This window comes from Engraulis encrasicolus, chromosome 4, assembly GCF_034702125.1.
Source record: "Engraulis encrasicolus isolate BLACKSEA-1 chromosome 4, IST_EnEncr_1.0, whole genome shotgun sequence".
NCBI lineage: Eukaryota > Metazoa > Chordata > Actinopteri > Clupeiformes > Engraulidae > Engraulis > Engraulis encrasicolus.
In genome coordinates, this window is record NC_085860.1 from 56,462,969 (window position 1) to 56,467,658 (window position 4,690).

The following is a 4,690-nucleotide window of genomic DNA, read 5'->3' on the forward strand; positions in this document are numbered from 1 at the left end:
TGCACATTTTGAATACAAATAAGACTGAAAGCAGAAGAAAATAAAAACTATTGTATGTGCAACAGCTGTGTCATCCTTTGTCATCCAGAACCCGTCGGGGAAAATAGTGTTTTTAACATCTGGGTTGTCTCACCCTTTAACGAGACTGGCGTAGTCACCTTTTAAAACCTAATTACTTAAAAGTCTGAAATCTTAGTAACCCCACTCGGTTACATAGGCTATTGTATTCTTGACCCAGAAGTAGGCCTACTGCAGAGCATCTTGGTCACCACTCAGTAAAGAATACCAGCTGCTATTCCATGGTAAAGGCGTATTTGTTGTAAATTGTAAAATGAAGACACATTCACTTGAAGAGGTAAATTGACCTTAATTTAATGTAGTATTTACAAACAAAAAAAGAAAACAAAATTACCAACACATAAGTGCTTGTGCTATATCACGGGTTGTTGTTGGCATCCTGGAACCCCCTGTAATCAACAGAGGGAAAACTTCTCCGGACACAGCACACCACACAGGAAGGTAAGGGGACCCTGACATGTCTTCCCAGGTACTCGTAGCACCATCGCACAAACTGCCTATATGCGGTGTACCTCTTCCACCTAACAGTTGAAAGAAAGATCAGAAGGGGAAAAAAGTTTGTTTTATAAGTAGGCCCACTGTAGCCTTCATGGCTGTTCTGTTGTTTTTTTTTTTTGTAATGTCAGATCGTACTATCCAATTCCACACGAATTATTATACTCACTCTTCTCCCTCTACGTCCCCGTAGTCCTGCCGGTAGTGGAAGTAGGCAGTGCGCAGAACGTGCACGTTCATGCAAACTGGCTGAAAGCCAAGATGCTCTGTAATGCAGCGGATGCCTGCTCCACCCTCCTCTCGCACACCCTCGATTGTTCACGGCAGCACACCGACTCGTCTACTGTAGGCATGGGCTCACACCTCCCACACGAACACCTAAAATGTTACAGGTAGAAGGAAGGGTCTTGAAATAATCACTGTCAATGTCGAGGGTTGACGTGGAAAGCACTGGTCAGGACCTAGGCGAAAGGCAAACTGCTATGGTATGCCTAATTTGTATTTTTATGATTCCTTCATATATTTTTTTTAAAAGGAAAACTATCATTAAAAATAAAGATGAAAACAACGACAAGCACTGGGATATAACAAGACTCCAATTGCGAGCTGTAGGCTAGGTCAGTTAGCCTTATGGCGTTGCTTATTATGGGAGGTGAAGACAGCACACGCTCGCTATAAGCTAGGACTACAAATGTGGATATTACACTAAAGTAGACAATTAGGCCTATCTTACGGAGTCTACTCTCTGTTCATTGTCTGGAAAGTAAACAAGAAGGTAGTTACCATTCCACATGCTGTAGCCTGCCAAAGTCCCTTGGCATCCCACCGTCTGCCACAGCAGCAGCAACACCTTCATCCTCGCCATCTGAACTTTCAGAGTCGTGTGGCTCCAACTCTCCAAGATATGGCTCATACCTGTATGGCATTATGCCCCACCATTACACTCCAACATCGGATTGGATTCCTCCACTTCAAAAAAAGTTTCAGGATCCGAGGAGGAGTCTGAGGAATGTTCCGGAGTCTACGTCATAGGTCACATGACCGACCGTTGGCAAGCTCGCCAGCAGACCTCAAAAAACACACTTTTCAAACGCCGTACAAACTTAATTTCTCAAACATAATGATCAAAACCAACTTCAAGTGACTATATTTTATATATATTTTCCACGTGTATGTGTATATTCCAGTATTTTAAACGTGTCATGAGGTCTTTAAGCTGCAGCAGTCGACCACATTTTCTCATTCGGAAGTAATCCCGTTATGGTCCAATACAAAAAGCACCAACATATTGCCGTCAAATACGGCGAAACATTGGGTGAAGGACGACAGACCTCGGCCTTTATTTATTTTCATAAGTTTACGGGTTTAGCAACTGGACGCAATTCACTATTCCCATAGAGGCTACCTTTCTCAAAGCCCATTTACCTTTGAAACAGTGATTTTGACGGTGCTCACTTGTAAAACTACAGCGACAGCACCAAGATGGATAATATATGATGACAGGAGGAGGACACTTGTGTCAGAGATTATAGGAGTAGTCTCTCTGCTTGTGTGTCTTCGAAAGCAGACTTTCTATCTGCAGCTGATACCTCGACTCGAGCGGAGCGACAACATGAAGACCCCTAGACCAGCGCTCTGATTGGTCAATATTCCCCCCCACACGTTGCTGGCCAATGGAAAGGCCAGCGCGAGAGTTGCAAGCAGAGCCATATCTACGGCTCTGGCTGGTTGCAAGTCTACAGAGAAATATAATATATAAGGGCCCGTGAAAACACTTTGCTATTGGTTTTTCCCGTATTTTGAAGTGACAGCGCCGTAGTTTGATGTCAAAATCCGTATCTGCTACACAAAATGCGTAATGGTCGGCAGGTATGCTAGTGTAATATTCTTGAGCCTTCTACTGTGAATCCGCCATGAGCCTCATCTTTTCTTTTCTTTTTATTAAACTAATTATTGTAAATAATAAAATTATTTGTGACTAACTTTAATCACTTGCCTCTTGGATGATTATTTTGGGTAAACCCTGCACGGGAACATTCGGTGAAGCAGACCACCTTCACCATATTACATTTACATGAAAGTTTACTAAGTATTAAACAAATATTTCCTAGTATGGTCCAGTCATTTTTTGCAGCTAAAAATTGCTATTTTTGGAAATTCAAAATGGCGGACCATGGAGAAGATCCCCCTTTTCATGTATGAAAAGTGCAATTTTTCCAGTCATAATGAATACTTAGAATTTGATGCTGGTGGTAAGTATTCATGAAAAAGGTAACATTAGTGAATGGGCAGCATGAATTCCGGAAATAAACATCTAAAAATCTCACACAGTGTCCCTTTAACGGCCAAGGCTACAGCTGCATTAGAGGATGGTGAGGGAGTGCTTTATGTGGTGATGGCAGAAAGCCCTGGGCATTCCAGCAAATACAACACATACTCTTTCATGGACGACTCAACAAAGCATGTGGTGTTTAAGCTGATGCAGGTGATCAGTTCTACAACACCTGTCATACATCTCTGTAACCAGTTTCAGATTCCCTCATTCATACATTTCTGCTCCACAGGTGTCACGGGCCTCAAGTTCTGCTGCCATGCAGGCAGACTAGGCAATAGCCTAGGGCCCCACCAAATTTCCCCTCTGTAGGGGCTCCCAAGAATCAACCCCACCGTTGTAAATACCAGCAAAATTCAGTCAAATGGACCCCACGTCTATGTTTCGTCTTGAGCCCCCAAATGGGTCCGCTAGAACCGCTGCTGCTGCCGTGGAACGCATTACCGCAGAGATACACCAGCGGCGACGCGATTCGAGCGACAGAGTGTAGCAGCAAGCGATAGGAGAGATTGAGGAGACTAGAGTATGTCCGTACAGGCAGAAGGCAAAGCATTCAAGCATTCCCATTGGCTGTGGTCACTGACCTCTATACAGTCATTGGCTGTCGCGGCTTGTCGCCGAACCGCGTCATAGAAAGTTGAAAATATTTCAACTTCAAATTGTCGCGCTCGTCGCGCAAATCGCTCTAGTCTCCAGAATCGCTTTTGTCTCTCGACTCAATACAAAGTCAATTACTTCCGTCGCTCGACTCGCTCAGATCGCCGCTGGTGTATCTCTGCGGTTAGGTTTCAGGAAAGGCCTGGACAACATCCTGAATGAGGGCATCGATGTAACAGCTGTCACCACTGATCTGCATCCTTCCATCCGGAAATTTAGAGAGAGAGAGGATTATCCTGACATCATTCATCAATTTGACCCATGACGTGTAGCAAAAGGTTCGTTTTCTGTTAGGCTATATCTCCCTTTAATAGATGCGTCCCAGCATCTCTTTAAGAGGGTATGTCTGTCCGTCTGAAACACGTTCTTTAAATTGTTCCCTCATGTGTCCACAAGGTGGCAGAGTTGACTTTTGTTGGCCTGGAGCTAATGCGTGCAAGCCAAAACAGCGATTGTGTTGCATAACGCGATAACTCCACGACGGACAGACGGCAATGGAGTCGTATTTACACAGTTGACAGGCCTTGACTCGCCGCACATTGTTAGAGGACCCATTTGTAGTCTACAGGCAGCTCCTCCTCTAGACGTGGGCCAGCCTTTAACCTTCGGTGAGTTGTTTTTTCCAATAACACTCAAATTGTTCTCCGTTTTTCTCCAGTCCTTAAACTTGGGCTCGAGCCGAATATTCCCAGTGAGTTTGCAAACATTCTGGGACTACGTTTCAGTCAGTAGGCGGCCTAGTCAGTGCACGCTACGCACTGAAACATGGTGTTCGCCTCGAACTACAAGTTGTAGACAAGTGCGCCATTTGAGATAGGCCTACTGTGTTTTACTGATATTCTCGGACATTGCAAGGGAGGCTCATTCGTTTTCTGCAAATCACATAATGCTGCAATGGCGTGATACTAATGGTTGATAAATACAAACTATGTCTGGTAATTTGTAATGTAGCCTACTTGATCTATTTTCAATTTGGAATCATATGGTACTTTTCCAAAATCAAAGCTAGCCTACATGGTAGGCTTATTATAAATTGCACAAAAAAATCCCTAAACACTGAAAGTAGTAGGTGCACTTCCATATTTCTATCAATTGATTTTGTGCGATTGTCCAGGATTTAGAAAAGAA

General features: G+C 43.8%; 1 long non-coding RNA gene across 1 annotated transcript; it reads right to left on the minus strand.

The window, feature by feature from the left end:
• Positions 1 to 347: 347 nt before the first annotated feature.
• Positions 348 to 1,424, minus strand: LOC134447007 (uncharacterized). The gene is made up of 3 exons (XR_010034562.1): positions 1,357 to 1,424; positions 743 to 951; positions 348 to 599 (listed from the first exon to the last, which is right to left on the minus strand). It is a non-coding gene; the product is annotated as an uncharacterized LOC134447007 (long non-coding RNA).
• Positions 1,425 to 4,690: the final 3,266 nt, after the last annotated feature.